Raw genomic sequence first — 23,841 nt, 5'->3', positions numbered from 1 at the left:
CTCTTCATTTTTAAATAAAAAGTGGGTTATTTTTAAAGATTTAGATTTAGACCATGCACCTCTCTTGCAGAAAAGATAAAAGGTTTTGATTTCTCAGTCTGAGCTGCTCCACTTCTCCAATAAATGGAAAGTTAGTAAATAAAACATGGTCTCCCTTCCCTCTCCCCCCAGTAAATCCAACTTGCCTTTTTTACTGTCTCTAAACAAATAGAACACTTCTATCTGTGGTAAAATAAGTTTTAAATCCAAGCAAGCCTAAGACACTTGTTGCATTTGCTTTGGAAACGTTTGACTACCTCTTCCAGCAAGTGTGCTGACAGTCTAGGGTAGGGTGTCCCTGCCAATGGCAGAGGGGTTGGAACTAGATGATCCTTGTGGTCCCCCCTCCAACCCTGACTGATTCTATAATTCTAACTCTGAGTGCCCAAGAAGCAATCATCTTAATGGGCATGGACTGAAGCAACCTTTCGACATGCCCAAAGCTCCATGCCCTGCTCAGAAGGGATACAGTTGCCAGGCAAAGTTCTTTGCAGCTTGGAGCTTGCAAGCTTGCAGATTTCAAATACTGCAAAGCTGGTAACTTTGCGTTAATGGGAATTCATGGTTCACTTGCCCTCAGACAAATTTTCACCAGTCTTACTCTTGGCTCTGTCTCACTGAGCTAGTTTCAGTCTAGTGAGAGGAGTTAGATGATAAGCTGTGAAAAGGAAACAATGGTGATGTCTACTACACTCATAGGCTTGCTGAGATGGATAAAAACAGGAACACAAACATAGATAACACAGTTGCTACCTGGCTTCTCTCCCTAAGTTGCTGTCTAACTAATCCATCTGCTTCCTAACTCCCCTGGCTGACTCTGCAAGCTCACCTTGAATGTAAGGCAAAGTCTGGGATAAGGTAGAGGGGTGGAAAGAAGGTGGAAGGGTGGTTGGGAGCCCCTCCTGGGCACTCAGGTTTCTGGGAGGGCTGCTGTGTTTCTGTATCACCTTTTTAACTTGTATATTTCTGTCTATAGCTGTGTATATTGTAAATATCTGCTTGTATATTGTGCTAAGCTGCAAATATAAAGCTTCATTCCTTAATTTCCAGCTCTGTTGAGTCTAGTCTGGCTAATTTTTTTTAAGTGTGTGTGGGCAGGTAACACCCAAGCCATCACATTCAGGAATATTATTTAAATTTTTAATAGCACTGGTGAAGAACAGCCCAGGAAGTTTTCAGCTTAAGTGCTGCAAACTGTCCACCCATAGTGATCAGCAGGCATTGGGAGATTCTGTTTGGTTTTTGTTTCAGTGTTATCATAGAATCATAGAATAGAACAGGTTGGAAGATATTCACAGAATCATAGAACCAGTCAGGGTTGGAGGGGACTAGATGATCCTTGTGGTCCCTTCCAAGCCTGACTGATTCTATGATCATTTAGTCCCAACCTCCCCGCCATGGGCAGGGACACCCTATCCTAAAGCAGGCTGCACACAGCCTCATCCAGCCTGGCCTCAATCACCTCCCTGGGCAACTCATTCCAGCCTCTCACCACTCTCATGCTCAACAACTTCCCCCTCACATCCAGCCTGAACCTACCCATCTCAGCATCGCTCCATTCCCCCCAGTCTTGTCACTCCCTGAGAGCCTAAAAAGTCCCTCCCCAGCTTTTTTGTAGGCCTTCTTCAGATACTGAAAGGCCACAAGAAGGTCACCTGGGAGCCTCCTCTTCTGCAGACTGAACAGCCCCAACTCTTTCAGCCTGCCCTCACAGCAGAGCTGCTGCAGCCCTCTGAGCATCCTCATGGCCCTTCTCTGGACATGCTCCAGCATGTCCACATCCCTCTTGTAATAGGGGCTCCAGAACTGGATGCAGTACTCCAGGTGGGGTCTCAGCAGAGTGGAGTAGAGGGGAAGAATCTCCTCCCTCAACCTGCTGGCCACACTTCTCCTGATGCAGCCCAGACTCTGGTTGGCTTTCTGGGCTGCAAGAGTGCACTGCTGGCTCATGTTGAGCTCCTTGTCCACCAGCACCCCCAAGTCCTTCTCCTCAGGGCTGCTTTCCAACCAGTCCCTGCCCTGCCTGGATTTGTGCTTGGGGTTGCCTCAACCCAGCTGCAGGACCTTGCACTTGGTCTTGTCGAACCTCATGAGGTTGGCTTGTGCCCACCTCTGTAGCTTGACAAAGTCTGTGGGTGATATCCCATAGAGATGTCATCTTATACATAATATATCTGTATATTATATATAATAGAATCATAGAATCAAGCAGGTTGGAAGAGACCTTCAAGATCATCCAGTCCAACCTAGCACCCAGTCCTATCCAATCAACTAGACCATGGCACTAAATGCCTCACCCAGTCTTTTCTTGAACACCTCCATGGACGGTGACTCCACCACCAATGTTCCTCCACGGAACACAATACTCCAAGGGACTTTTTCCCTTCCTAAAACTGTGAAGCTATTGAACTGCAGTCCCAGAAAAACCAAACCAAACCAAACCAAACCAAACCAAACCAAACCAAACCAAAACCAACACCAACTATATAAGCAGTTAAGGAAAGAAATGCAAGCAGTGAAGAATGGGAACTTGAAAACATTACATGAACTGGAGCAACAGAGAACAGAAGATTGCATGCAGTGTGGGAACATCTCCAAATAAAAGTATAGTAACTTTTTACACTAGAAACAGAGCACATCTGCCAAATTCCACAGAGATATGTTCAGGATAGATATAACCTATTTCTACAGCAGTAGAGTTTTGTCACATTTGGATTTTGTTTGATGGTTTGGTTTTGGTTTACTAGATGCAAAGAAAAGTTGGCAGTTCTGGACAGCAAACAATCTGCATTTGTGAGTCCAAACTCACCTGGAAAGCTTGTGAATTATACTTTGGCAGTCTTACATGATATAAACTGAAACAGATGCTTATTGTCTTAATTTTTAAAGTTTAGCACTGATTCAGTATATGGTTAGCACCACAAGAGATATTTTAATGACTCAAAATGCCCAGATAACATCTGAGACATAAATATCTCTGTAGAAGTTAACAGTTTAATGTGTGCTCTTACACTTTGCTTATGCTATATTCTAGAGTAATTGAATTCACATACTTCCATATTGTTTCCATGCTCCTCTAGTCTTAAGGACATTTCCATGGCTATGAAGAGAGCACAGACACTTACTTCCATGACAGAAAATTCTAGCACTTTTAGGAAAACTGAATTTTTTTTTCATGAACTCAAGCTGCTTATTGTGATGTAAAGGATAATACAGAATATTCAAAGCAAGCTACTGATGTAGTCATAGAATAGGCAACTCCAGTAAGCCACATGAATATACTAGGAAGAGACACTGACCACTACTGGTCCATATCCTGTACTGTTTTGAGTTCAAGACATACCTTACTGCTCTGTTTTGATTCCTCATAGTGTCAGAATATAGCATATAAATACACATATGAAACACTATTTTCCAGCACATTGTATCCTACTGAAGCATCTGCTAAGAAGATGCATGCCTTGCTCTGAACCATGATGCAAAATAACACTTCCAGAAAACCACCACATCTTTGAAGCTGATCAGTCTTTCTCATTTCCTCCTAATTGAATTTTAGGTTACTATATTTAGGTTATTAATCCTTCCTCAGCCTGTAAGAAAATATCTCAAGCACCCACACTTGCAGTGGGACAGAACAGAGCATAATCACATATAATGGCACAGCTATTTTAGATCACTTCAGGTAGAAGGAAACAAAGACTCTGAAGTACATCATTACAATAACATATGGTGCCTAGCAGCTTTGTTCTAACTTCCTATGCTATGCTATTAAGAGTTTGTTTGCCAGTCATACTTCTGCATTTTGAAGCAAAAAGTGGTATCTCTACAATGTTACACAATGTAACACACTGCATTGCAACAGGGGTGCTTTCTAATCAGCAAAAAATAGTTGTATTTTCCTGAACCAAACTTCTGTCATGATGTAATTAATCAAAGAACCAGTTTGGTATTTCACATGATTGCCATTAGCAAAAAAACAAACAAAGAAACAAAACCTCCAGGAAGGGAAGGGAAAGGAAAGGAAAAGAAGGGAAGGGAAAGGAAAGGAAAAGAAGGGGAAGGGAAAGGAAAGGAAAGGAAAGGAAAGGAAAAGAAAAGAAGGGGAAGGGAAAGGAAAGGAAAGGAAAAGAAAAGAAGGGGAAGGGAAAGGAAAGGAAAAGAAAAGAAGGGGAAGGGAAAGGAAAAGAAAAGAAGGGGAAGGGAAAGGAAAGGAAAAGAAGGGAAGGGAAAGGAAAAGAAAAGAAGGGAAGGGAAAGGAAAGGAAAAGAAAAGAAGGGAAGGGAAAGGAAAGGAAAAGAAAAGAAGGGAAGGGAAAGGAAAGGAAAAGAAAAGAAGGGAAGGGAAAGGAAAGGAAAAGAGGGGAAGGGGAAGGAAAGGAGAAGAAAGAAAGAAATGAAGGACAGGAAAGAATTGAAGGAAAGGAAGGAAAAATACAGTGAAGAGACAACTGACTTCTTGGCAGCTCTCTTCCAGAGGAATAGAGTATTTAAAACTAATAAGGAAATGATGAAACACTTCACCTTGCAAACAAGTGTTGACATTAAATGCTATCAGTTATTTCTAGAACAAAGTGGAGAGCCAGTAGTTTTCAGTGAGAGGGGGGAAACAGTACAATTAAAGGCCTTCTACTCTTCCCATCAAAATCAGTTTTAATCTGATATGAATACATAATCTTATATTAATATTTCATTGGTATATATTCTTAAAGTGAACAGCTACCTATTGGACAGGAAAAGAAAATTGTAAATGTTGTCAATTGAAAGTTGCAAAATTACTGTCTTTTTCTTCTTTGACATTCCTTAACATAATTCAATGTAAAGATCACTGTTTCTAAGTTAATCTATTAAGTGAAATCTCGGTGGTTAACTGGTAAATATAGCTCATTGATGCCATGCTGACCAAAGTTTCTCTTAGATATTTTTACTATATATTCACCTATATCTGAAAATCCAGCATTACATCTTAATTCTGTATTATTTACTTAGTATAAATTGCAAACACCCACCAAGTAGACCCTAAAGTATAAGGGAATGAGAAAGTTGCTGTCCAAGGTATTGCACATAAACATGGGTTTCCCAATTAATCTCTCAAATGCATTAAAAATATTCTCAACTTTATTATGTAGTAACTGTCCCTAGCAAGCAAGCAAGCCTTGTTGAAATTCCCTACATGATACTGCAGTATCAGTGTTATGCTGTTACTTTCCAGGGCCTCTTCTACTGCATTCCAGTATAATCAGATGTTCCAGCACCTGACGATACTCTGTATGTAGCATTTGTTTAAGGACAAACCTGTTCTGTTCAGCAGGGTACAAAGAACATTTTTTTACCATCAATAAAACAATTAATTCAATTTTGCATGGTTCATGAACCAAAAAAAAAGCTACCCTCTAATTTAAGTGTAGCTAACGTGTACTGTTCTGGCACTCTGCAGAGCAGTTCAGTAAATGCAATCTTATCTGCAGTATTCACTGTGCATATCTGCTAGGCATACAGATTCATGCAGTAAGGCAATAACTTGCAAACAGCATCTTGGGTTTAACTGCTACTTCAAAAATTAACCAAAAAGTGCAAGAAAATTAAATACTTCCCTCTCTCCCCCCCTCCCCTCCCCCTTTGCTTTGCTTAATAAAAGAAGCGTATCTGTCATTAACAAGGCTAAAACAATGCAACAGCCAGGAACTGCAGTAAACCTCTCAGAACTAATAGCTGTATTCAATAATGCTTTCCCACACCACCTTCAAGCAAATGGATTTAATTCACTGCTTAATCAGTCAAATTAGCAACAATCCCCATACAGTTAAACAAAGCCACTTTATGATTCATTTATTTGTAACATGTCTTAAAGCTGAGATGCCTACAAGAACTACTGCTCTGTTAATTCAATTGTGCTGACAGAGCCGGTATCACCTAACAAATTCTCTCTGCAATTCACAGCATGGCTGACAGCTATCTGCATAGAAAACCAGCACAGCAACCATTTAAATCATGTAAAAACATTTACCCAAGAAGATGTAGCAGATATCAGGATCCAGCTTCCAGACCCCATGAAGCTGAGGGAGCAATCCACTAGCTTGCTCAGGCCAGCAGAGTCTCTCCTACACTTGACCTAGACTGCCTTACATAATGAGGAATCAGTGCTGTATCCTGTGTGGAGGAGCAAGCTGAATGTCATCACTGGCAGAAGTAGGGAGAACTGGCAGCAGGCAGGCTGGTAGTTAGCATGGAGATCACGAAGTCTGCTTTCCCTGAGCGTTCTGGGAGAAAACAGAGGAACAGCTCAGAAATGCTGGTGTCATTCCTCCCCTGGAAGGAATGACCGGAAGGAGCCAGGCTGTTGCAAGCGTGAGGCAGAGAGCAAGTGCTAAAGCTGCAGCTGCACCTGCAATCAAGGTAACACTGCTCCTCTCTCGCTCGGTTTAGAGGACTGCATAGCTACAGCTAATAGGAGAGCAACAGCACTGCAAAGTAAGGAAGGAGAGACGCAGACTGCTGCTGCAGACATTTGTCTATATGTTATTGTGGTGAGTAGAAGAAAAGCAATGGTATAGGGAAAATAACCCCACAGAGATTACCTTAGAAATAAATTTTACTGCATGCAAGTTGATGCTTGGGAAAATAATGATTTGTTACCTGTTTTACTTTGTGCTACACAGATTAAAGTGCTTGTTTCACAGAGACTTTGATATTTTCAAGAAAATGATGGGAAAGATACATTCCTGGTTGTGAAGATGTTTCTAATGATTTCTGGTCTATCTTTGCTAATTTTTTGAGAGAAGCTTTGGGATAGTTCTTAGTTTAGTACTGTCTGGATCATATCAGCAGCTCCTCTGTGGAGGGCACAAGAGGAAAAACAAGTATCTGAGCTTAGCCAGCAGATAGAAGCCTACAGAATAAGTAGCTATATATTAAATAAAACTACTGCATATAAAGTGTGTTCTGTATTTTCTTTCATTTGTCTGCTTCAACAGTAAAAAGCCTTAAATACAGACAATTAGTCTTGAATATTTTGAGTGATATGCTTCAAAGGAACATAAAGGTTTTATTAAGAAGTGGCATCTTAAGATTTCTGGATGTATTTGATTGCTGTGATGAGGCAGGATGGAGAGAAATTGCAAGTGGACACAAATTTACCAATGTCATGGATCAATATTACCTGATAACAAATATAACAACTGAGAAATAAAGAAAGTATAACTTAATAATTTAAGTATAATTACATCTATTACTTAAATTAATTACATATCTTACTTACATTAATTATATAGATAAGTATATTATATATATACTTATAATACATATAAGTATATTGTATATACTTTTATTATATATATACTTAATTTTACTTATATATATACATATACTTACAAATATATATGTATAATTAAGCATATAATTAATATATAGTAATTATATAACTATCATAATATATAACAATTATATAATTATAATAACATATAGTAATTTATTATATATATAAGTATAATTTAATGCATCATTTAATGAAAGTGCTTTTATATTTGATGGTCCTTCCTGTTTAAATTAAGTGGCTTGGGTGAATTACTGAAATAATGGACGTAGTTTTCAATACAGCTGTGAAACTCACCAGGTTGAAATCTTGGGCTGCATTGAGCACAAGACTAAAAACCCAAACCCACTCAAAACTCAGCAAAACATTGTAGCAGCATCAGAAGACAGGTCACTAAACTCACTGAAAGTTTTGACTTCAGTGTGGAACACTGACTAGGTTTTATGGAGTCATCTTTTGTACAGGGACTATTACACTTCGTTATGCTTTTAGCAGAGTAAACATGATTTGAGCTTCAATCTCAAATGGGAGAATCAAAGAGAAGGTGAAAGAGATAAAAACAATCCTTTTTTGTTTGTTTACAACAGCTAATTAAATTGCTATTTCCCTTAAAAATAAGCACACAACAACTACTTTTCTAACACATTACACCAGGCTGAAAAATGTGTTCAAGCTTTACTGTTTGTTTGAAAAGTCAGATCATCTCATCACCCAGGATATACTGGCCAAAGAACTGAAGTATAAGGAAGAAAATAAAGAAAATTTAAAGATCAAAGGAAATACCATTTGAGAATGATTCTTTTTTAAATTACTGCTGAATTTCAAATCAGGAACTTCTTATTCAATCATCAAAGTTTATCCATACAATAGCAGCAAGTAATATCTTGGGACATAGGTGTTCTTTCACATGCTGGAATTGTCTATTAATCACAGAATTTCTTAAAGTGGAAAATAACTTCAAGATCATTGAGTCCAATCATTAGTTTCACACTGACAAGTCCTTGACTAAATCAAATCCCACAGCACAACATCTAACCACTCTGAGTCGCTATGGTAGTGAGGAGTCCGTAGTAACTTTAGATCATTTACATGTACCAGCCTCTATGTTTGGTTTTTTCAAGTGTTTAATAGGAGTATTTGCTTAGAAGAAAACTATTCACATACTAGATCCTGGTTAATCAAGAGCTGAAAATATCACGACTGGTATTACACTCTGACAACATACAATGGTAGTTTAAGGTGCAAAATTTATGGTGGTTCTGTTGATTGCAGCACTTAAAACAGAAAAGCACCCAAACTGCTCAGCTAAAGGCAGCTTGGATACTCACATAGCCACAGCACTATCACCAGGATAATCTGCCCACATTAATCAAGAGTTAACTGCACCAGGTAGAGGAATGAATCAAGTTTATAGGTAAACTATAAGTAAACCAAGTCAACACATAAAAATTGAGTAGACAGTGCTACCTAAATGAACAGAATAGCAAGCTTGGCCGACAGCATTTCAAAGAAAATATGCAAAGTTCATAAGGAAACTATAGGTAAACCAAGTCAATACATGAAAACTGAGTAGACAGTGCTACCTGAATTAACATATTGGCAAGCTTGGCAGTCAGCATTGCAAAGAAAATATGCAAAGTTCATAAGGAAACTATAGGTAAACTAAGTCAATACATGAAAATTGAGTAGACAATGCTAATTGAGTCAAACAGCAAGCTTAGCAGTCAGCATTGCAAAGAAAACATGCAAAGTTTATAAGTAAACTATAGGTAAGCCAACTCAACACACACAAACTGAGTAGACAGTGCTAAATTAATCAAATATCAAGCTTGACTGTCAGCATTGCAAAGAAAATATGCAGTTTGCTTGATGGTACAGTTCAGTCAAACTTCTGAGATTGATAACTTGTGATTCCATGTTTGAGCAAAATGATGGATTAGATGTTCTTTCAAAGATTTTCCAACCTTTTCTTCCCATGATATTGTCTATAAATTATACTCCCAATTGCAGAATGATGATTATCCCATTTTACTCTCTTGCCATGACAACAATATAAAGTAATAATTTGTAAATATCATGTTATTGTCATTGAGAATATGCCTGCCAACCATATTTCTTCTCTGAAGTGCAAAAACTGCTGATGTCTCTCAGTGATTAGCTAACTATTGCTTCCATTGGGCCACAAAGCTTTAGGTTTATGACAGTTCATATAAACATTTTTGGTCTAGATAGACATGGTCTAGTTGATTGGATAAGACTGGGTGATATGCTGGACTGGATGATCTTGGAGGTCTCTTCCAACTTGGTTGATTCTATGATATTATACTAAGAAACAATTGAAAATGATAACTCAAGGGCAAAAACATTCTATAATAAAAGTATGAAGATTGAATAGATCAAGGACACGCTAAGAACTAAATCTGGATATTTTGGTGGTGGTTGGGTTTTTGTTGTTCTTGTTGTTGTTCTAGAAGTATAGACAATTAAAAGTATTGAAAAGAGATGGAATGTAAAAAAGCCTCGATGAGGCACTTAGTGCCATGGTCTAGTTGATTGGACAGGGATGGGTAATAGGTTGGACTGGATGATCTTGGAGGTATCTTCCAACTTGCTTGATTCTATGATTACCTTAACACAAATTGATACAGAAACTGCTGATTCAGAACCCTTAGTGAAAAAACACATTACTAGAGCCATCTGCCTTGATAATGGGAGTAGATAATGACTGAAGAAAATAAGTCAAGTTTATACATGCCCAGCTACCAAACTAATTTTCAGTTGTTGTGCTAGTTTGAAGCCAGCTGGAATATTTTGGTGAGAAGAATTAGATTATAGGTTGCAAAAAGAAAACAATGGTGATGTCTACTGCACTCATAGGCTTGCTGAGATGGATTAAAAAACTAGCACATAAAAATAGATAACAGACTTGCTGTCTCTGGCTCCAGTTGCCTCCTTTCTCTCCCTAGCCTGCTGTCTGTGGAACTAATCCATCTGCTTTCTAACCCCCTGGCTGATTCTCCAAACTCACCTTGAATGTAAGGCAAAGTCTGGGATAAGGTAGAGGAGTGGAAAGGAGGTGGAAGGGTGGTTGGGAGCCCCTCCTGGGCACTCAGGTTTCTGAGGGGGCTGCTGTGTTTCTGTATTACCTTTTTAACTCATATATTTCTGTCTCTAGCTGTACATATTGTAAATACCTGCTTGTATATTGTGCTAAGCTGTGAAGATAAAGCTTCATTCCTTAAATTCCAGCTCGTCTGAGTCCAGTCTGGGTGATTTTCTTAAGTGTTGGGAGGCAGGAAACATCCAAACCATCACAGTTAGGAAGGCATCTGTCAAAACAAATAAAGAAAATGTAGTTTAAACCATCCCCTAACTTCTAAAGAAATGTATCCTTTTGCAGCTGACTGCAAAACAAATAATCATAGAATCATGGCATTAACCAGGTTGGAAGAGACTTCCAAGGTCAGCCAGTCCAACCTAACACCCAGCCCTAGCCAGTCAACCAGACCATGGCACTAAGTGCCTCATCCAGGCTTTTCATGAACACCTCCAGGAATGGTGACCCACCACCTCCCTGGGCAGCCCATTCCAATGGCAAATCACTCTCTCTGTGAAGAACTGTTTGGAAACAAAGTACAGACTAAGCTGCTTATGTAAGGACAGTGATTAAAATGTGAGTGGTGAGAGTTTAATGTGAGGAATACAAAACACTCTAGACTCTTGCTATATCTGTTTTATGAAGATAATGATTTTACAGGTCATGAAACAAGTTCTGGAATTTTTCTTTTATAGAAAATTTGGCAGTAGTAATTAACAATCCTTATCACTATGTTAACCTTACTGAGTGAGTTTATGTCCACAAGGTTCCTTTTATTCCATGTTGAAATAAGGAAGCAGTATCTCATACACGTTACTCCTGCCAACAACCTTGAGTAAACAGCATGATTATCTTTTTAGACACCTTGCTCTTAAAATGCCTTGCACATAAATAAATCATTACTTGAGGTTTGCTCATACTAAGATAGGTTCCATTTGGGATCTGATGAAACATTTAAATGCTTCAGTATCACTAACTGGAGAGAAGTCTGTAATACCTTGAGGTGCAGGTTTTTGGTTTTTTCCATCCTTCTCTGACCTTGCTTTCCTCCCTCAAAATATGTTTTCCCTTGTGTTCCTCAGCAACTTTCACAAGTGATTCATGCTGAAATGTGTAAACAGTGGCTCAGAGTCTTCAAAAAGTAGAACGTGATACCAAATGGAGCCCCGTATTTAGACCTGATGTAACATACTCTGATAATTTATACACCAGTCCTTTATCCAAGTCTCTGAAGACTTTGGCCATTTCCTTGTATTTGTTACTTCTGTCAGCAAAAAACATAGAGTCAACCAGGTTGGAAGAGACCTTCGAGATTATCCAGACCAACCTATTACTCAGCCCTGTGCAATCAACTAGATCATGGCACCAAGTGCCTCATCCAGGCTTTGCTTGAACACCTCTAGGGACAGTCGTTCCACCACCTCCCTGCGCAGCCCATTCCAATGGCAAATCACTCTCCCTGTGAAGAACTTGCTCCTAACATCCAGCCTAGACCTCCCCTGGCAGGTGTTCAAGACACCCAGAGAGGTGGTGGAGTTGCCATCCCTGGAGGTATTCAAGACAAGACTGAATGAGGCGCTTAGTGCCATGGTGTAGTTGACTCGACAGGGATGGGTGATAGGTTGAACTGGATAATCTTGGAGGTCTCCTTCAACCTGATTCTATGATATTATACTAAGAAACAGCTGAAAATGATAACTCAAGTGCAAAACCATTCTATAACAGAACTATAAACACTGAATAGATCACGGTCACACTAACCTTAATATTCATGGATGATTCTTTGGCTTGTCTTTGACAGTTTTTCATCTTCAACCAAACTAACTACGATATCATTTTTAATTCCTCTCCCAGATTATTTGTAAGACTATAGGCCTGCCTATTGTACCTCTGAGAGTGCCTATAAACTGATTTCCCAAGCCACTAGCTTTGTACTTATTCAAAGAAACCCCCATCTGCTGTTTTGCATGTAAATGCTAAAAGAGAATGGCAAAAATAGGAGGAAAGAAAGAAGATAAAATTAAAAAGCAGTTAATTTAAGCATTCAATAAGTAGAAACTATTTATTTTGACTAAATGAATGATCTTTATCAACTGAAAATAATCAGTACTGGCCGGATTCTTTTTTTTTTCCCTTTTTTTTTGGGGAGGGATTTTCTTCTTTCATTTATTCCAAGATGTTTAATTTGGATTTCAGCCCCTCCCAATATCTCCTTAAACTAGCTCCTACAAACTGTAAAGCAAGATATAACACAGACTTTCTTTTGGAGACTTAAGTTGCAAGTCACTCAAGAAAACATTTCTGGAAATTGTATTAGTAGTACCTTGGGCTTCAAGTTATTGATGTCTAAGAACAATGTCAGGCAAAACAGATTTATGGCTCAACATAATAAATGTACCATTAACACCAAAAGCAGTAATGTGCCTTCCTCCCCTCTCCTCCCACCTCAAACCTGCATGAATAGCCAACAGCACACAGCATTTGTTTGTACTGATTCACCAGAGACGCCTAACACAGAAATCTTGAATGGTCTACTGCAATGAATAAGTCTAAAAGCACACCAATACAACTACTACTGATTTTTAAGCTTAAAATAAACCCCAAATTTGCCATTTCAGTTTGATTCTGAATCCAAGCAGCTTATTTTTAATTTTCTTTAGATGCCATGGGACCTGGACCTGGCAAACAAATCATATTTAGCCTCCATAAAATCACAGAAGCAACAGGTTGGAAGAGACTTCCAAGCTTATCCAGTCCAAATTATCACCCAGCCCTGTCCAATCAACTAGGCACTAAGTGCTGTATCAGAAATTAGTAATTTATATTAATTATGAGCATTACTTTCTGTATGAACATTTATATTACTAATATTTAAAAACTGGAGAAATTCCCTGAGATCCATTGGATTTTCAGTGGACAGGAAGCAATTGCAAAGAATTAAGCAGTCTGAACAGCCAGAACTTGGAAAAGAGGAACACAAGAACAGGAAGGATTCTAACTATGCCTATGGAGTCTTGGCATTCACTCCAGCAGATGTACTCACAACTCTTTTGGTCCCGGAGTAAGTCTCCTGTATCAAAGATGCTTTCAAACTCGTGACAATAATCCCAGGTTAGCATATAAAACTATTCAGGCAAAGGGAAGGAGTTGCTGCTAAGCCACTAGTGTTAGCTGCAACAGGTGGCTGCCTTTAACTAGCTGCAAATGATGAGAGGCAGGATGGCTGATGCAGACAGACAGGTGCTGAGAGGCTGAATACAGAAAGGTGAGGTTTCTAAACCATCCCCCTTGATATACTTCATTTTGAAAGTCAAACTGGCCAATAGGCACTAGCACCCTTGTTCTGGCCAATGAATTCAAAGCTTCATGCCTCCTTTGACCACCCAGGCACTGTGGGGGCAACACAAGACACCTGGTGCTAAACCCTCTAGCCTTCAAGGCTTTGCTGAGGCCAAACCCTTATTGTTTGCTCATCTGACTCACTCCTGGACTCACAACAGGAGGAGGACAACAAGGGTTAAAACAGCCTGGCAGGATTTATACCCTACCAGGGCAAGTGCCTCATACAATCTCTTTTACATTTTAATCTCTTTTCAATGCTTTTCAATGTCTATACTTCTACAACAACAACAACAACACCCAACAAAATATCCAGATTTAGTTCTTTATAGAACACAAATTCTTCTTGTATTTTGTTTTGCCAGAAATTTTTGTAATTGGTACCAAAGGTGTGGGTGACCTGCTAAATGGTTTCTAAAGATCTTCTTGGTTTCCATCAAAGAAAAAGTTCCAGCTCCTGAATTCTGCTCCTCTTACTTCCACTACTGGGATGCTTCCAAGGCATAACACAGCTCTTCTTTAGTCTTTTGGTTTTATTTGCAGGAAGTTCCTAGTCACCTGGGCTTAGAACATAAGAGCTCAGAATTGTCTAGAAGAGAAGCCTGTGCCTCTGGCAACTTTTCAGGTCCCTAGTATTAGTAGCTGTTTTCCATAAAGGACATTACAAGCAGTAATGAAATCTTTCCAGCCTATGTATTCCACATTCAGACTTTGGACTTGCACACTACAAGCAAAGGTAAAAGAGTGTATAGCCTTCATGGTATCTAGAGTGTCAAATGTGGATAACACACAGGTGTTTAAGTCAGCACTCTTCTATCTTAGTTCTCCTCCACCAACCTAAAGATAAAAACCAGTTAGAATGAAACAAGTCTTTCAGATCAACAGCTTTGACCTAGACATGGAACCTGTATTCAGTGCTGACATAGTGGTCTGATATGCCAGACCTTCCAAATCTTTGTAATTTGAGGGTAGTCCTTTACAAGGCAGGATTCAGGAAGCCATAAGCTATATTCTGCAGCTCTCAGATACTGAGATTTTTCAGATCAGTCATTGTGATCACTGATATGCTCTGGATCTTTTACTTGTAGAGCAAAACACATCCTTGCCAACACTCTAAATACTTGCATTTGCATACACATTTCACAAACAGTTTAAGTGCTCTCTTGTCTAATGTTGAGAGTAGAAGTACTATATATGAACTTTAATAAAAGCTTTCAACATTAGCTCTGTTATGATAGGGGCAACAAATTCAACATTATATTTACCAGAATTAATATTGTTTATTAATTTTGATATTCTGAACTCTCCCCACCCCCGACCACTAATTTTAATAGAAATCAGTTCTTGCACAATCATGGAAACATTTTATGGATAATAACTAGATCTAGTAATAACCAGCAAAATATATAAACATTAATTGACCTGGAAGAGAAAGTTCTTGTGGCCAAGTACCGCTTGTGGTCAATATACCACTTGCCCACTAGATAGACTCAAGGAGCTTCTTTCTGCTTATGGCAGAAGGCAATGGTGAATCACAAAGACACTAAGTATTTACTCACAAAACATTATCTCCCAACTCATGGGGCTAGCCACAGCTTCAGGCAGAACCCAAACACTTTCAGGGAATTATGTCTCGGCAGCTGCTGAGACTTCTGATTCTTCCCAGGGTTCTGGGGAAAGGAGGCAGACAATCTCTGACCTTGTCTCCTGGCTCCTCTGGGTGATCTGTGCTCTTGTGCTGCAATTTACACCCATTGCTCCTTGTCCTATCCCAGGGAGCATGTGAACAGAGCCTGTCCCCTCCCTCCTGGCAGCCTTAAGATACTTATAAACATTTATCAAATCTCCTGTAAGTCTTCTCTTTTTCAGACTAAAAAGCCCCAGGTTCCTCAGCCTCTCCTCATAAGCCATGCCCTCCAGTCCCCTCATCATCCTCCTAAGCCTCTGCTGGACCCTCCAGCAGATCCCTGTCCCTCTTCAACTGGGGAGCCCAAAACTGAACACAGTATTCAAGATGAGGTCTCACCAGGGCAGAGTAGAGGGAGAGGAGAACCTTCCTTGGTCTGCTGGACACACTCTTCCTAATACACACCAGGATCCCCTTGGCCTTCTTGGCCACAAGGGCACATTGCTGTGCCATGGTTAATTTGTTACCCACCAGGACCCCCAGGTCCCTCCCCATCAGGTAAATAAAGTCTAAACTAAAACAAATCAACACAATAATTGTATAATCAGCAATAGTCTTTTGAATCTTACAGGACAGAGACATGAAATTCTGTGTTATTAAAAGATGCATTTTTGCTTATTGTGCTTATCTTTTTGACACAGCTGTTTCTTTTTCATCCTCTTATGCGAGAAAGGAAACTGAATGTCCTTGTAAACCACTGTGGCTGTCATGCACAGATGAGAGAAAAAATAATAATCAACCATAGACTGACCAAAAGAGTGCATCAAATGCTGTGTGTTCGAAAGATAACAGCTGATTATGTTGATTGCTTCCACAGCCTAAGCCAATGAGATCGCACAGAAATCTATTACAGAAGGTTCCCCATGATGATATGGGCGTTACTCACCCCCCCTACACTTTGAAGATCACCCAGACTAGACTCAGCCAGCTCTAGAAACTGAATGAAGCTTATTATTTGCAGCTAGCACAATATACAAACAGATATTTACAGTATAGACAGTTATATACAGAAATATACAAGGTAAAAGGTAATACAGAAGCACAACAGCCCTCCCAGAAACCTGAGTCCCCAGGAGAGGCTCTCAACTGCCCTTCCACCTTCTCCCACCCCTCTCAACCTTACCCCAGTCCCAAGGAAGAATGGAGGTTCGGCCAGGGGGTTCGAAAGCAAAGTGGATTAATCAGAGAGACGACAGAGAGGCTAGAGAGAAATGCAGCTCAGCCAGTCCCCCCAGCAGAAGTGCGAGTCCCTTATCTATGTTTGGATTCTTGTTCTCATACATCTCAGCAATTCTATGAGTGAGGTAGACATCATCATTGTTTTCCTTTCACAGCCTGTAATCTAATCCTTCTCACCAAAACGTTCTAGCTAGCTTCAAACTAGCACATTCCCCTTCCTGCATTCACAGTCATCACAGATGAGAGTGAAAAAAACATAACCAACCATAGACTGATCAAAAGAGTGCATCAAATCCTGTGTGTTTTAAAGATAACAGCTGATTATGTTAATCAATTTTCAGTTGCTTTCACAGCCTAAACCAGTGAGATCACACAGAAATCTATTGCAGAAGGTTCCCCTTCCTGCAATCATTCCTAGTGGACCATTCTTCAAGATTCAGCTACAGCTATACTCAAATCACCAAGCTTTAGAGGTCAATAAGGGAAAACAATTTCTCTTCCTATTTTGGCCAGGTCATCTCAGACAGATCCAGCAAATTCTATTCTTCATAGCATTTTCATAAACCAAAATTCTTTGCTTCAGCACATTTACTCCTCCTTCAACAATTTCTCATTTTTATTGGAAGCTGTGACAATGTGACCTTGAGAAAGAGATTCTCTACCCTTCACTCACTTAAAGAAGTGTAGTACTGGGATGACTATTACAGTCCTGTCAGAGACCATGTTCTTCCCAGGGTCAGTATTTCACTTGATGTCAACTTTAAATAATCTCCTCACAAAATGCAGACTTGAGTCTCTGTGCCTAGAGGTAGACTTTAAATTGCAGAATCAACCAGGTTGGAAGAGACCTCCAAGATCATCCAGTCCAGCCTAGCACCCAGCCCTGCCCAATCAACTAGACCATGGCACTAAGTGCCTCATCCAGGCTTTGCTTGAACACCTCCAGGGACAGTGACTCCACCACCTCCCTGAGCAGCCCATTCCAATGCCAATCACTCTCTCTGCCAACAACTTCCTCCTGACATCCAGCCTAGACCTCCCCCAACACAGCTTGAGACTGTGTCCCCTTGTTCTGTTGCTGGTTGCCTGGCAGAAGAGACCAACCCCCAGCTGTCTACAACCCCCCTTCAGGTAGTTGTAGACAGCAACTAGGTCACCCCTGAGCCTCCTCTTATCCAGGCTGCACGCCCCACAGCCTCTCCTCATAGGGCTCTGTTCCAGGCCTCTCCCCAGTTTCATGGAACTTTCAATCCACTTGATTTAGTTCAGTTACTCCTCTCACAAAACCACAATTTATTTATTTTGACTGAAATGTGGAGGAGATGAAATAATTGGGTGACAAAGGGCACATAGTGACAAGAAAGAAATGGTGCAAACTCCTCCTGTGGGCAAGTGATTGCTAGGTGAAATATATCAAGGTCTCCTGCAGTGCAGAAGAGAGGGAGAGAAAAGCCCTTGAAAACCTTTCTCTGCTGATCAGAGCTATAGCCTGAAGCTGAGTTCATGAGGGAGATCCAGCTGTCTCATTCCCCCTAGCCCTTCAGACTACAGGTATACTCCAAAAACTATCTTAGTCCCCAGCAGCTAATTTATGCTGCCTCAAAGCAATTCAGAGATAAAAGTATAAACAGAATATAGCTGACTAATTTATGCACAAAGGAGAAGTTGCTTCATGACCTCTAAAGGACATCATTTGATTATTACTAGTTATAGGAAAAATACTCTTTGAAGATGAAGGGGAAAGAGGAATTTCTAATTAATATATTACAGATTCACAGAACATTAGAGGTTGGAAGACACCTTGAAAGGTCATCTAGCCCAAGCAGCATTACTTAGAGTAGGTCATACAGGAAGGTGTCCAGAGAAGGAGACACCATGACCCCTCTGGGCAGCCCTTTCCAGTGTTTTTTGCCCTCACAGTGAAGAAGTTTCCCTTAGTTTTACCTCCTATGCTGCAGCTTGCACACATTGCCCACCCCTGAGACAAGTCTGGCGCTGTCCTTCTGACTCTCTTCATAAATATATGAACATGAATGAGGCCACCCTTCAGGCTCCTCTTCTCCAAGCTAAAGAACCCCAGCTCCCTCAGCCTTTCCTCATAAGAGAGATGTTCCTCCCTTAATCATATTCATGGCTACGTGCTGCATTCTTTCAAGCAAATCCATGTCCTTACTGAACTGAGGGACCCAGAACTGGACACAATATTCCAGATGTGGTCTCACCAGGGCAGACTAGGAGGGGAGGAGAACCTTCCTCTCAATCTACTAAACACAGCCCTTCTAATATACTCCTGGATACTATCTGACTTCTTGGCCACAAGGACACATTGCTGGCTCATGGGCATCCTTTTATCCACCAGGACCCCCAGGTCCCTCTCCTGTGCTGTGCTCTCCAACAGGTCAATCCCCAAGCTATACTGGTACACAGTTTGTTCTTCCCCAGGTGGTCCCAGTCTCAAGGTGTGCCAGGGGAGGTCTAGGCTGGATGTTAGGAGGAAGTTGTTGGCAGAGAGAGTGATTGGCATTGGAATGGGCTGCCCAGGGAGGTGGTGGAGTCACCATCCCTGGAGGTGTTGAAGAAAAGCCTGGATGAGGCACTTAGTGCCATGGTCTAGTTGACTGGCTAGGGCTGGGTGCTAGGTTGGAGTGGCTGAGCCTGGAGGTCTCTTCCAACCTGCTTGATTCTGTGATTCTACACAGGATACATAAGAATTGCCCCCAAAATCTCCTCCCCCCCCCCCCCCCAGGCAAACCAAAAACAGCCAAAACCCTCACAGAATCATAGAATTAGAATCAGTCAGGTTTGGAATGTACCAGAAGGTTCAGCCAGTTCCAAAGCCCCTGCTATGTCCTGGGACACCCTACCCTAGAGCAGGCTGCACACAGCCTCATCCAGCCTGGCCTTAAACACCTCCAGCCGTGGGGCCTCAACCACCTCCCTGGGCAGCCCATTCCAGGCTCTCACCACTCTCATGCTCAACAACTTCCTCCTCACCTCCAGCCTGAAGCTGCCACCTCCAGAAGCCCCTGTGCTCATGTCCTCCCAGCCCCCACTGCCTCCCAGTGAGGCCCCAAGCAGGACGGACTCACTGCAGGCCGCGGCCTTGAGGGCCTCAGCCTCCAGGGCCCCCCCACGGCCTCACCTGATCCGGATCCTTCCGGAGGGCTGAGAGACAGAGGGAGAGGAGAGACCTTGCTGCTGGCTTCTGAAGTGTCTGCAGGGTTATGGGATGGAATGACACAATCACCACAGCCAGGGGCACCCAGCTCCTCCCCTGGGACACACCTTGGGCTCTGCAGGCTTTGCTGTGGGAGATGTGGGACAGCCTGGAGCCCCTCACACCGCCACAGCCACCTGTGCTGCTGCGCTTCGGCTGCAGCACACTCGGAAGCTGAACTCTTACGACCTGCTATGAGGCCCTCAAAAGACATTTGTGGCACTCCCACAGTCTGTCAGCAGAACTTCAAAGTCTTTCTGGAAGAGAAGGTGTAGCATCCTAAAGTACCCTCAGCAGTGCAACATGGGCCGAGTCACAGCGTGCTCACATCCAAGCCTCTACTTGCTGCTCTCCCTTCCAGTCATCAAAGATCACATCACAACTTCTCTCCCAGACCACTTGTTCCATTCTTGCTTAATTTGCAGACTACCTCAAGTCCCAGTTGTTGTATATTGCATTTGTCTATAGAGAAATATTTTTTCTTCAACCTGAATACTTAAAGCAGACTGCCCAGCTTGTCCTGACAGAGCAGTTCTCAGGGAATCAGAGAATCAGGCAGGGTTGGAAGGGACCACAAGGAACAGCCAGTCCCAACCCCCTGCCATGGGCAGGGACACCCTGCCCTATATCAGGCTGCACACAGCCTCATCCAGCCTGGACTTAAACACCTCCAGGGATGAGGCCTTGACCACCTCCCTGGGCAACCCATTCCAGGCTCTCACCACTCTCATGCTCAACAACTTCCTCCTTACGTCCAGCCTGAACCTATCCACCTCCAGCTTTGCTCCATTCCCCCCAGTCCTGGCAATCCCCAAGAGCCTAAAGAGTCCCTCCCCAGCTTTTTTATAGGCTCCATTCAGATCCTGGAAGGCCACAATGAGGTCACCTGGGAGCCTCCTCTTCTGCAGACTGAACAGCCCCAACTTTTTCAGTCTGTCCTCACAGCAGAGCTGCTCCAGCCCTCTGATTGTCCTCGAGGCCCTGCTCTGGACATGCTCCAGCATCTCCACATCCTTCTTGCAATAGGGGCTGCAGAACTGGATGCAGGACTCCAGGTGGGGTCTCAGCAGAGCAGAGTAGAGGAGGAGAATCACCTCCCTGGCTCTGCTGGCCACACTTCTCCTGATGCAGCCCAGGCTCTGCTTGGCTTTCTGGGCTGCAAGTGCACACTGCTGGCTCATGTTGAGCTTCTCATCCAGCAGCACCCCCAAGTCCCTCTCCTAAGAGTTGCTCTCCAGCCAGTCACTGCCCAGCCTGGATTTGGGCTTGGGATTGCCTCACCCCAGCTGCAGGACCTTGCACTTGGTCTTGTTGAACCTCATGAGGTTGGCTTGTGCCCACCTCTCCAGCCCGTCCAGGTCCCTCTGGACAGCATCCCTTCCCTCCAGCCTGTCTGCTGCACCACACAGCTTGGTGTTGTCAGCAAACTTGCTGAGGCTGCACTCAGTGCCAATTCCTTGTCACCTGCAAACTTCACTACCAACAGTCTTCTTGTGTAACTAATTAGACTAAAGAATGTATTCATAGTCTGTGCTTCCTAGAAATAATACCACCACATTACATCTGCCCATTAACACCATTATTAAATCTAGCAGCTCAGGTTGCAGCCCAGCTAATGTATTCTCTATGATTTCCAAATTAAATGTGTAACAAATGTATGATATTTAAAAAAGCCTTAAAAACCTCTGCTTCTACAGCTGCCTTTTTTTTTTTTTTTTTTTTTTTTTAACCAGATCTATGATCTTCTCAAACAAAGGAATAGTTTGGCAAGGTTGATTTTTGTTCTGATTGCCATAAGAATCATAGAATCAACCAGGTTGGAAGAGACCTCCAAGATCAGCCAGTCCAACCTAGCACCCAGCCCTGGGCAATCAAGCAGACCATGGCACTAAGTGCCTCATCCAGGCTTTGCTTGAACACCTCCAGGGATGGTGACTCCACCACCTCCCTGGGCAGCCCATTCCAATGCCAATCACTCTCTCTGCCAACAACTTCCTCCTAACATCCAGCCTAGACCTCCCCCAGCACAACTTGAGACTGTGTCCCCTTGTTCTGTTGCTGCTTGCCTGGCAGAAGAGACCAACCCCCACCTGCCTACAACCTCCCTTCAGGTAGTTGTAGACAGCAATGAGGTCAGCCCTGAGCCTCCTCCTTGCCACTTTATATACCACTTTAGCCTCCATTTTTTTTTCTCTTTCTGAAATTCAAAAAAAATCTTCCATATTTTCCTTGGAATTGACATCCATGGAACTAATCAATAGTTCTTCAAATGGCATTTCTAGTGTTTATCAATTTGGAGCAAGACTGGCACTTGCCCAGAGTTCTGAGTGTCACATTTGCTGACATTTGGCTTGCTGTTAGTTCATAGGATCATAGAAAGTTAGGGGTTGGAAGGGACTCAAAGACATCATCAAGTCCAACCCTCCCCCTGCCAGAGCAGACAATACTATCTAGCACACATCACAGAGGAACACAGCCAGACAGGCCTTGAAAGTCTCCAGAGAAGGAGACTCCATGACCTGTTAGTTGTGCTAACAGTAAGGAATACTACTGTTGTTCATCAAGCCTTCATTGATTGATCTCATTTCAACTTTTGCTACACAGTAATAAAATTAAATCCATGCCTGATATGTCAAAAGACTGCATTGTGGTGGGAATTAATGTGGCCCAGACAGGAATTAGAAAAATAGAATTATTGTGTTTTCCTGGAATTCTGCCCCCAGACTACACACAAAAATTACTTTAAATTCAGTTTGATCAGGAATTTCTTCCAAAAAGGACACTACAGATAAATTTAGGTATTTCAAATGTCAGAAAATGGCAAAGGCTAAGCTATAAACACAGCTTCACCCCACTATCAATCAAGGCTGAGCAGAGCATTAAAGGAACAGTAGGTCTTACTCACAGAGGTGACATAGGTATTTGACAGTGATCTCTTGCTGGATTCCTCTGCAGGAGCAGCCTTCTGGTGCTACAGGCAATATCCAGTGGTATAGATCCACACAGTAGAAGCCTGAGCTGAGTAGCAGAGCCACCAAACTCAGAAATATCTCAAGTACTTCTTCCATGAGTAGGATGATCGTGGAACAATGCTGTCTTCGCAGTGGCAGGGGAGAGCCAAACTATTAGCATCTTCACAGCTCAAAATAGCAGCTAGGAAGCTGTCTGCTGATAGGTCTGAGAGTAGCCAGCCCAACTGCTGCCAGCAGCTCTCCCATAGGACCCCAGGGCTTGCTAAGCCTACAAGTTTGCACAGAAGGGTGCAAAAGTGGGGAGAACCACCCAAAGCCAGGGATGGTGCAAAACAGAGCACCATGCAAAAATGTAGGAGCTATGCAAAAGTGGGGATGGTCCACTCATGGCAGGAACCTGTCCTGTCAGGAGCTCTATCAGGAGCTCTTTCAAGGTGGGAATCTTTCAAGGCGGGAACCTCTTCCTGTTCTCCTTTGCTCTATTTAAGCTTTTCTAGACAAAGTGTCCATTTACCATTTTACTCTGGGCACAAAAACCCAGCCAACCACCAGCCCAACTCCAGTGTGGGCTTCCACATGGGTCAGCTCACATGCAGAAAGGTGTCTGTTGCTGTTCCTCCTTCAAACCTGCAGGGTGGGGGGAGAAAGCTTTTCATGCCTTAAAATCATAGAATCAACTGTGTTGGAAGAGACCTCCAAGATCATCCAGTCCAACCTAGCACCCAGCCCTGTCCAATCAACTAGACCATGGCACTAAGTGCCTCATCCTGCAATTTTTTCCTTCTTCTCCCATTTAAACCTGTGGGAGGAGGGGAGGAGGGGGGAAGAAGAAATGAATCTGGGGTACCCCAAGACAAGCATACAAAATACTAGAGATAAAATAATATCTTGATTCTCTCCTTCTAATTCCTGCTGACAATGTGCTGCTAAAAATGTGCTGCTTCTGCTTTGCCAATCAAAAATATTACCAGTCAAAAGGACTAGCTGCTAGTGCTGTGATTAC

General features: G+C 42.1%; 1 protein-coding gene and 1 long non-coding RNA gene across 15 annotated transcripts in view; one reads left to right on the top strand and one right to left on the bottom strand.

Annotated features, from left to right (window-relative positions):
* The window catches only part of LOC135186184 (sodium channel protein type 1 subunit alpha), a 106,767-nt gene extending 100,617 nt beyond the window's left edge, over positions 1-6,150 (bottom strand). For all 7 annotated transcript variants that reach the window (XM_064163726.1, XM_064163742.1, XM_064163701.1 and 4 more), the window contains exon 1: positions 6,043-6,150. The gene's annotated coding sequence lies outside the window, so the exon portion shown is untranslated. The remainder of the gene's footprint in view (positions 1-6,042) is intronic.
* A 55-nt stretch (positions 6,151-6,205) lies between these two features.
* LOC135186224 (uncharacterized) overlaps positions 6,206-23,841 on the top strand; it is a 119,764-nt gene continuing 102,128 nt past the window's right edge. For 2 of the 8 annotated variants that reach the window (XR_010306780.1, XR_010306781.1), the window contains exon 1: positions 6,206-6,562. This is a non-coding gene — a long non-coding RNA (uncharacterized LOC135186224). The remainder of the gene's footprint in view (positions 6,563-23,841) is intronic. The other 6 variants (XR_010306771.1, XR_010306770.1, XR_010306772.1 and 3 more) reach the window with 5 other exon arrangements.

This window comes from Pogoniulus pusillus, chromosome 2, assembly GCF_015220805.1.
Source record: "Pogoniulus pusillus isolate bPogPus1 chromosome 2, bPogPus1.pri, whole genome shotgun sequence".
In the NCBI taxonomy this organism is placed as follows: Eukaryota; Metazoa; Chordata; class Aves; order Piciformes; family Lybiidae; genus Pogoniulus; species Pogoniulus pusillus.
This window is presented reverse-complemented; position numbering and strand designations above follow the sequence as displayed.